This window comes from Belonocnema kinseyi, chromosome 1, assembly GCF_010883055.1.
Source record: "Belonocnema kinseyi isolate 2016_QV_RU_SX_M_011 chromosome 1, B_treatae_v1, whole genome shotgun sequence".
Lineage (NCBI taxonomy): Eukaryota > Metazoa > Arthropoda > Insecta > Hymenoptera > Cynipidae > Belonocnema > Belonocnema kinseyi.
The window spans coordinates 98,378,464-98,389,130 of record NC_046657.1 but is presented as its reverse complement, the minus strand read 5'-3'; the positions used below and the strand labels follow the sequence as shown (position 1 = coordinate 98,389,130).

Below are 10,667 nucleotides of genomic sequence, written 5' to 3'. Positions count from 1 at the left end.
ATGGGAAATTCCAGCGAATTTATTTCCTTTTGGAATAATATAGACTCCATTCTAAAATCACACAGTCTTTTATGGCACAGTAATTTTCCATTTTTTTAGAATATGTGTTTGAATAATTAATTGTGCAAAAAATATAAAGTTGCCAATAGCATAATAGTTTCTCGCAATTTAGTCTATAGATTCAGGAGAATAACTATGAATGTTTCCAGATTTTAATTATAAAAATAAAATTGGAAAAAACCTCTTGGACATGAAAGATCCACGTTGCGGACCGCGTATGTGAAATTTACTATGCGGACGAATGGTTAAGATGCTTTTTTTGAGGAAGAAGCTTTAAATTGGTTCCAAGTAAATAGAAACAGTTAGAAAAATTAGGTCAATTCATTAATGATTTAAAAGAAACATATTTAAATGAAATATTTTCAGAAATAGTTACAAATAAAATTTTGTAACTAGAGGAAAGGTCAGGGCAGTCACGTATTTTTAACACAAATTAAGCATTTATGCGAAAAATGATTGCCACGTCCAAGCCTGCATTGTCAACCAATAAAATAAATACACGAACTCAAGAATAGAGTAAAAAATTTATATTGAATTGGCAAAATTACAAATTAGAAGTCAGCAATTAAGAATTTTAGATACAGACGACAATAAAAATGACAAAAGTAAAAAAGATAAAGGAAATTATTACTCATATTAACAGTGACAATAAGAATCAGAATAGGAAACAAAATCTACAAAGACAATTTAGACCAAGTTATAAAAATCAGCAATACAGACCACAGTGTCAAAACCAAGATTTCCAGATAATAATTCTGATTCCCAAAGTAACTCGAGATTCACAGGAAATCCGAAATTTTCAAACAATAGTAACTTCAGAAATCAGAAACCAACTGATCAGTTATTAAATGTAATTAATCAGCTGTTCAGAAACACACAGATACGAAAGACACAGAATATTTCACTAATAACATCGCTTATATAACGCGGAAAATGATAACGGCAAGTTGGGGGAGAGAAAAGATAATAAATCGAATAATAAAGGTCAATAATAAAGTCAATAATAAAATAATAAAGTCAAAGTGCACAGGATTTTATGGATCCGAAGTTAGAAAACCAAATTTCAAATTATAGATCGCGAGAACCCATTACATGCTACAATTACGGGGAAAAGGCAATTTTCAACGTAACTGTTCGAACGGTGACTCGTGAGTTCAGTATATGTACATATATACATACATACATACAAATATACATGCATACATACATACATACATACATACATACATACATACATACATACATACATACATACATACATACATACATACATACATACATACATACATACATACATACCTACATACATATATATTTGCGCGTATGAAATTACTGCTGGTGTGTAATAAAATGTATCTTTGCATTTTTGTTTATCAGACACAAAATTTCTTTATTCTACTTATCTGGTTCAAAGTCGATTGATTTCATGCTAAATTGTTTTCTGATGCTTATCCATTTCCACAATTGATCATACATGTGAATAAACTGTGTTTTACAAAGACAGTTCATTTTTATCTAAGCCGGGAGAAATCAGGAATATTTACCGGGAGAGCTGGGAGACGTAAATTTGAAAAATAGTGGCCACCCTGGCCTTTTATCCTGCTGGTTTCCTTTGTTTTGTGTTTCTACTTGTACTAATGTTGTTTTTTCGTATCCGAAACCTATATAAATATAAAATTATTAACTAATTTAATTACTAAGCCATATAGACGTATAATACGTATTTGCATTTTATATATTTTTTGAAAATAATAAATTTATAATCAATTCAGAATAGCAAAATAGTGTAAGTTAAAAGAATTTTAACCTTGAAAATTTCACTTTAACATAGATACACAGACTATTTTCTGACTTTTCTTAGGCATCATTAATAAAATGAATTGTGTCTTGTTTCGTACCACCCAGCCACCAGATCAGGGCAAAATCCTTTCTCTCGCAAACTGTGGTGATTGAGGTCAGAGGAAACAAAGCATCTCTTACGTGGGCGCAAGGATCGAGGCAACGATGCCACATATTTTGTTCGTTAAAATTCAAGAGCGTTAAAAGAGAACTCAAAAATTCTACGGAGAATATAGAGCTTTAAATGAGACATTAGTCAAGCTCAAAAACATAGATGCAAGACCTTGAATGTAGGGGCTGGATCTTATAGAGAAGTAGAATAGAATGAAAATATCTTTAGAAGTGGCTACGTAGGAGCTAGTAGAATAAGAACCTGCAAAGTAGGGGAAGTACTTTCACTGGGAGCGCCAAATATGGCCTATATTTTGATTCGGGCAGCGTTTATAATCCCTTGCGAGGAAATGCATTAGTTTAAGAGAATTCACTTTGATCTGAAAAATGCTTCCGTTACATTCTAGTACCTGATGAACAAAATAATAACACCCAATTTAAAATTGAAACCAAATGCATTTTGTTACCATTATGGCACAGTAATAGTCTCAACATTAAATAATAACAGCACCTATATTAGAATGCCCTGTTTTTTAAATTTCATTTCAATTTGAAACCGATGACAGTGATACAGGAGAAGCAGTCATATCAACACAAACGATAAATGGTGCAAATTATATAATAGTTTTTGCTATTAGAGTTTAAAATGGTACAGCCAGAAAATAATCAGCTTCAGAAAAAGAGTTTTAGTTGTAGTCTGGTCAATGAGGAAGTTTAGATCATATTTAAAGGAATATACTTTCAAAAATATAACTGTTCATATTGTCTTAAAATAGCTCCGTAATTTTAAAAATTATATTAACCCATTAACGATCAAAACTATCAATTTTATAACATGAGTTTGACCGCAAAATTTATGGGTATAAGAAAGCAATAAATAGATCAAAAGTACTGTTCCTTATGTTTTTGTGTTAGCTAAATTTGAATCCGTCATCAAAATTCGAATATTTTGACTTCGAAATTAAATATAGCGAAATTTACGAAATTTAAATTAGACCACAATCCAAATTAAAAATCCCATTCAACGTCCAATAATCAAATTGATGCAAAATCCTGTTAAACAAAACAAGAATTCAACGACCTTGGACCACAACGAATAAACGAAAACCAAAAATCCTATTGTAATCTGAAAAAAACACAAAAAATAAAATTTTCGGATAACAAATTTCGAGATTTTTGTTTTTCACAGTAATTTTTTTAATAGAAAATTTGAACACACTTTAAACAATTTTAAATTTTCACTACTAAATTTATTTATCAAAGATGTTTCAAATCATGTTAATTTTTTAAAGTCAAGAATTTCAAGAATAAGAAGTGAATTAGAAGTTTGTTTGCAACAAGATGAATTTATTAATCTCTTAAAGCACCAGATTTTCCTCAATCAAAGATTTTTAAGCAGCGATGTAAAACATGATGACAAACTTTCAAATTTAATTCATCAGCAAACTAGTGTTCAAGAACAAAATTTAAATTTGCATAGGATTTTTGAAGAAGGAGGTAAAGATCCTTGGTTTGTTAATTTGACAGATATTCAAATTTCTGATTCAGTCACAGATATTCTCAGGATAAAAACTAAGGCAAAACAAATGATGGTAATAGTAAAAGATGTTGAATCAAATATACACAAAATTCCTATTTTGGATCAGCAGGATTTCCGAAACAAGGTTTTACACTTGTCAAAGAGCTTTGTTGAGAAAAATAGTTTGCATATCAGTTATATTGATCGTAGAATTTCTAAAGGTTTCATGCAGACGAAAGAGTTTCTTCGAAACAACCCTGATATGGTTTGCATGAATGCTGATAAAGGCAGTATTACTGTTTGCATGAAAAAATCGAATTATATCAGGGATATGGAGAATTTTCTTTCTGATAATGATAATTTTGAATTATTACATGAAAATCCGTTAAAAAAATTAAAAAGAGACACTTTTAAGATGCTGGACAATTGGAGAAAGAACAGACAATTAGAGAAAGAAGACACAGTTCTTGCAAGATGTTATGGGTTGAGAAAGATTCATAAAGATGGCTATCCCTTAAGAATAGTTATTTCAACTATCAATACTCCCACAAATTTTTAAAACAAAACTTCAATTTGATTCTCAAGGACTCTATTGCAATGTTTCCGAGTATTCCCCTTAAGTTAGTTATAAAGGCAATTTTAAATAGATGGACTAATATAAAAACCCGTACTCGTTTATGTCAAAAAGATTTTATTGAAGGGATAGTTTTTATTATGGAGTCAACTTATTTTAAATTTAATGGATCTTTCCATAGACAGAAGTCTGGTACTCCCATAGGTTCAGTCATTTCTCCGATTTTGGCAGAACTAGTGATGGAAAATTTGGAGGTTTTTGTTTTTGGGAAATTAGATTTTGGTTTGCTTTTTTCTTTTCGGTTTGTCGACGATACCTTCTTATGTGTTCCTCTGGAAAAGTTACAGATTGTCATTGATACTTTTAGCAGTTTTCATCCAAAACTTCAATTTACTCATGAAATAGAACAGGATTATAAAATCAGTTTTTTGGACATAGAAGTAATTAAGGATGGAATGGTAATATTACCTATTGGTACAGAAGAAGTACATATTCAGGTAGAATTTTAAATTTCCTTTCTGCTCATCCCTTTCAAAACAAAATTGCAGTAATTAAAAACATATTTGACAGAGCTCTAGGTTTGTCCCATTATTCATTTCACATAAGAAATTTGAATATTGTTAGGAATATCCTTTTTCTGAATCATTATCCAAAAAAGTGAATTGAGAAACATATTGAAATTAGAGTTAAACAAATCAAAAACAAAGAGATTAATAATTTGCTTGTAGATAATCAGAAAGATTTAAAGGAATATAGTTTGTTTAATACTTTTGTTCTTCCATTTTTTGGTCAAATTTCTAAAACTATTGAACTTATGTTAAAAAATTTTTTAATTCATACTATTTTCCGCATACCATTTAAAATGGATTCGGTGATAAATTTTTGCAAAGATCCTTTAGATAATTTTGAAAAGGGTAGTGTTGTCTATAAAATCACTTGCAGGATCTGTAAGATGAATTACGTGGGACAAACTGGCAGACTTCTTGAGTGTAGGTCACTTTTCCGAATGTTCAAAGTATCGAAAACCAGTATTGCGAAAATCGATGTAACGAAAGTTAAAATATCGGAAGTTAAAAATACGAAAATTCAAATAACCGAAAACGAAGATTAAAAACACCGAAAATTTATTTAACCGAAAGGTTAAAATGCCGAAAACCATTATTGCGAAAGTTCAAAATCCCGAAAACCGTTTTACCGAAGGTTCAAAATGCCTAAAATTTAAAAATAGCTTATGCTAGTACAAGCGCGAGTATTTTTATTAAACAAAACTTGAAAACATTTAATAAGGTAATTGATAAGAATTAAACGATGATTAATTAACGTTTGCACGTCTTATACTTATTCTAAAAAATGCGCTGTGGCATTAACGAAGCAGTGCATCATGCAAGTGTATGGTGCTAGTGGTACCGGTGATATGGCAATGGCACTTGCGTTCAATTTATGCCCTTTCTGTTTTGGCTCCCTTAATTGAAGTAACAGCTGTTTCACAATTCTCTCCGTGTATTAAGAAACTACAAAAAACTACGCCGAGAGGAAAGTTGGGTTGAAACTACTACTGTCTAATTTTTTCATGTAGTCTGGTCAGTTTGGGCATGAATATCTCAGAGAAAAAAATGGTACAAAAAAACCGTATATTCTATGCCATTGTGTCTTTATTTTTTCGTCGATTGCATGCTCAATGGTTATTGTGCAAAAATGTGGTGAGGAGCTGTCATCATTTATTTGCCGAAAAGCACCGAAATAATGCACGTCGAAAACATAGGTCAACTTTGAGAAATTCCTGTATCGTCACATTAGCCTAGAAAATTTGAATTTCTGTTTTATTTATTCTTCAAAGCCTTAACAACTTATATCTTTTTCAAAAATTAAATATTTTCATAAGCGTGGTTATAAAGTAGTTTTCAAGAAAAAAATGATCTTCAATACTATTGCACCTACCGCAACGAGCCAAAGCTGTTAATGTTTGCAAAAGGATAAGAATTAACACCATATAAAAACGTTCGATTAATAATGACAAAATGAGGGTACTTGTTTCATTGAAGTGTAGCGGTACATTCAAAGAAGCGGGCGGGCCCTTGAAGCACAGTAGCACGCAGCTTCTGGTTCTTCAGTTCAGGGCTGCATAGCGCGCACATAATACATCTGCACCCTGCCCTATCAGCGCTGATATGTATCACTTTGCATTGTTCTTATTAATTATATTTTTGTGGAGGGGATTTTTTTTCTTTTTTGGTTAGTAAATGATTAATTATTGACCTTTTTTAACTCGAACATTGTTCGCTATACACGCGTCCTGCTAGCCGGATGGTCCGATTTATTTGATTCCTAAACCAGGCCCACGGCCATTGATGGAGTGCTTCTCTCACTCTTTCATAGATAATATAATAATAAATTAAAGGGACATGCCTTGCCCTTTGTACCTGTCGATAAACATAATATGAGATGAGACAGGATTTGTGAACTCTTTTTCTTCTTCAATATAAGAATAGTATTGTTCGTACGCTTCATTTGTTACTGGTACTATTAAAAATACTACTTCCTCGTAACGCCTTTAGTTTTGGTTTAAATTTCTTCGTCAGTGCCTCATCCTAATAATTAAGTAGTAACTAGTAAATAGATTGTTCGAGTAAATATGTTCATTGTAACTTTCTTTTAAATATCAAATAATTTTATTTACCATTATCTTGTCGAGTGATTTTTATCAGGATCGTTGAAATTCTTTAAATAAATAGTATTTAATAAATATTTAATGATAATTTATCATAATAACAATAATCAAAGTGTAAAATGTTTCATGTTGTATTCATTATGAAATTGTTATAATTATAAATTTATTAAATCATTATTATTGTTATAATTATTAAAATAGTACATATCTAACAATTAATTATGTATTATTAAGGCAATCGAGTAATTTATTAAAAATTAATAAGTACTACTTAATAATTAGTCCATAATTATTAACAAACATTACATTGCTAGTCATTATTTTTAACTGAAACAAGACACTAAGACACTATTTAATGAAAATTAAATGAATAATAATTGATGATTAATTCCAATTGATACAATCGACGCAAACATAAAGACACATTCGCATAGCATATACCGTTTTTTTGTACCATTTTTTTTCTTTGAGATATTCATGCCCAAACTGACCGGACTACATGAAAAATTAGAGAGTAATGCTATTGTTTTGTTTTTAACTAGTTATTTCGGTAATTCATATAACGTGCGTATGACTCAAAACTGTATACATTTTGAGGTTAAAGCATTGCGCAAAATGAGCATTTTGCGCCCTTCATCCCTATTTTTCGCACTGTAGTGTTGAAAAATACTGTATGCACCACGTTTAGAATGGATTATTGAAGCTCGTACGAGCTACGCTCCCATCATTTTGCTCACATGCTGTATAAGGTACTATTTTCGCATGCTGAGGAAATCACTTTCTCGCTCAAGTATCAAACTAGTATCTTTTAATAGAAGTGCAAAAACTATTTTATAACACGAGGTACGAATAACTCAATTGGTGATACATTTTAAAGTTATGACAGTGCATGAAATAACAATTTGATGCTATAAATAAATTATTTATCCGACGATATAAAGTATTTTATAACATGACGTGTGCTAAGCACGAGTTTTGCGTGCGTAGGTATATTGGTCGCAGCATGCGCAAAATCGTTTACATGGACAGAATTTTAAAAAAGTACTCTCTTTTATAAAGAGTAGGTACATTTTATACAAAATTCATAATAAAATAACATTAATGCTTTATTTGAAATGTAGTGCAAAAAGTTTTATTGCAAAAGTATATTTAATATTTGTTCTTCGTAATTTAAGGTTGGCAAGATCTTAATAAAGAGCCATCTTACGATATAACAAACACATACCATACAAACACACATATAATGAGACTTATGGTTTGAATTTTTGTATGTATAAAATATATAATAGATAAAAGAAGTCACTATTTGAAAGTAGTCATTTAAAAAGTCACTGCCCGATTGCAGTATCGGTCACTTTTTTAATAGCACAATCTAGGAACCTGAAGCTTGGATGTGCGAGCTAAGTAGCACTTTCTTATAATTTAAACATGCGAAGAAGCATCGTATACACGATTACGGTCAACTTCAGGAACCTTCATGCTGGCTGTTTGATTTATGAATAAGCATCTTCACGATAGAGCCCATCTATTTTTCCATACATGAGTGAAAATTTATTATTTAATAAATGAAATTTTTATTGACAATTAACTTTCACATTAGTATTAAACGATTTTTTTCTTGGTAAAAAAATCGCGTTTGAAGATAAAACTTCAATGTCTATACCGAATGTATCACGGCCCCTTAAAAAATTAGAAAATTAACTTAAAATAGACTATTATTTATTTGTAGTCTTTACGTAGGCATTTAAGTGACAAAGTATAAAATCACGAAAAAAGAAAATTGAAATGAAAGACGTTCATTCAAACTGCTTTATGATTGTATTAGTATTTTGATCAATAAAATTTAGTAAAATAACTAAAATTAAATTTGTAAGCTTAAATTTTCTTCATACATTTCAATTAAAAATAATTTAACAAACAAACGTTATGATTAAAGGTAATGATTAAAGGTACACGTATTTGAATAAGGTAGAAAGTGCGCTAATTTAATATTAAGATTCATATTTTACGGTATAACTTGTTATTAAATGACTAATTACACAGCCACACAAAAAAAGTGTGCGGATCTGGTAACAAGACGCACGTATTCCTATGGATTTTGGGGCGCTAAATTCAAATTCGGTATCAAAAATCACCCATCACGTCATGGTTGAGCCATAACTTCAAAAAATGATGAGAAATCATGCACTGAGGCAAATAAATTTCAAAATAATGCCAGTGATGCAAATTTTCACTTCAAAAACATGTCGACATCTGTGTAGGAACAACCCTTACCTGATATCAACTTATTTAATATAACTTTACCCAACAGAACCTGACCTCAACTAACCTGAATTAACAGAAATTTTTTTAACTACACGTAAAGCTCTGGAAGCATATTTTCCCAGTAGCAAATGTGTGCTACAGCGAATGGGTCAACTCGAGCCTAACCTAGAAATAAATCTAACCTAATCTAACCTAACCTAACGTAACCTCACGAAACCCAATTAAACTGTTTGTGTTGTCCCGTTGGGGTTGCGGTACAGTTTCATTTTGCTTCGGCTTAACCCATCATAACCTAACAAAACCTGACCTAACCTAACCGATTACGCTGGCAACCCTGTTCTTGCGTACTTTCATATTTTGACATTAATAGCAGTAAATGTCTGGAGTTTCGTAACCGCTTGTTGCTAGCAGTATTCTCCTGTGTCTGTAACCAGGGCACCTCCACGTGGTGACGATGGGCAACGGATCCACATTGGCTGAGTCCCTGGGTAAACGGCGTTTATGCCGTCATGGCAGACACAGGTAAAAAGTGTATTACGATGCAGAGAAAAACCCCAGTATCGGCGTCTGGTCAGGATGGGAAAGCGGGCTCTCCGACGTCGTCGTCATGCAACCGTAGCTCTTCATCAATGGATCACTTGGTTCGTGTAGAGTCTCATGCTACAAGGAAAAAAACCGCGATCATTTCTTAATCGCATGCCTGGAAGAATAGCTCAGATTCATTCTGTTACTTTTGCTGTAAATATGAAGTTAGCAGTTTGCGAAAATCAATCGACGAGGAAGTGAAAAGTCTTTACGAAAAGTGGTTTGACCGTAAATTTCTGCACCAAGAAACAAAATGGGTTCCGCACGCCAGACTGATTTAAGCGCTTTAGAAGATGATAGAATGGAAGTTGAAAGTCAATGCCATGCAGACGGTAGTGAAACCAGTGATCAAACAGAAAATAGTTCTGATGATTCCGATGAAAATGACGAAAAAGATGAATATGGCGTGCATAAAATGAAATTGAAGGTTCCAATATTAGTGTCGCAACTAGAACTGAATGATTTTATTAGAGATCTTGGATTACCGAAAGACGGCGTTGAATTTGCCGCTTCATTTCTAAAAAGAACAAATCTTCTAGAGCCAAAGACAAAAGTTTCATTCTATCGCGACAGGGACAAAGAATTCAGAAAGTTTTTCGTTAAAGACGAAGAGACGTCTTTAGTGTATGCACTGAAGTTAACGGACTAATGAACCACTTGAAGAAAAATGTGTACAGAGATGAAGAATGGCGACTTTTCATTGATTCGTCAAAACGCAGCATTAAGGCTGTTTTACTGCATAACACGAATACTTACGCTCCTATCCCTATAGCTCACTCAACGGTCATCAAAGAAGAATATACTAGGCAGTCTGATAAGTACCTGAAAATTCTAAGAGATGGCATTAGTATTCACTAATGTGAACCATTTTCGTTGAGCTTCATCCTTTAAATGACGCCTGTCAAAACTTCAGCCATTTATGTTAACGCATTTACAAGTTACATCACTGAGAAGCGACTAACCTCCGAGTTTTTTTTAATATGGAAAAATCTGAGTTTCGAGTTTTGATCAAACACTACTTTCTTCGCAAGAAAACGATATCCGAG

The 10,667-nt window shown here is 32.0% G+C and overlaps 1 protein-coding gene across 1 annotated transcript in view; it reads right to left on the bottom strand.

Moving 5' to 3' along the window:
• The window catches only part of LOC117179015, a 187,234-nt gene that overhangs the window by 160,344 nt on the left and 16,223 nt on the right, over window positions 1-10,667 (bottom strand). The window contains exon 3 of the mRNA XM_033370643.1: window positions 1,605-1,721. The gene's annotated coding sequence lies outside the window, so the exon portion shown is untranslated. The remainder of the gene's footprint in view (window positions 1-1,604; window positions 1,722-10,667) is intronic.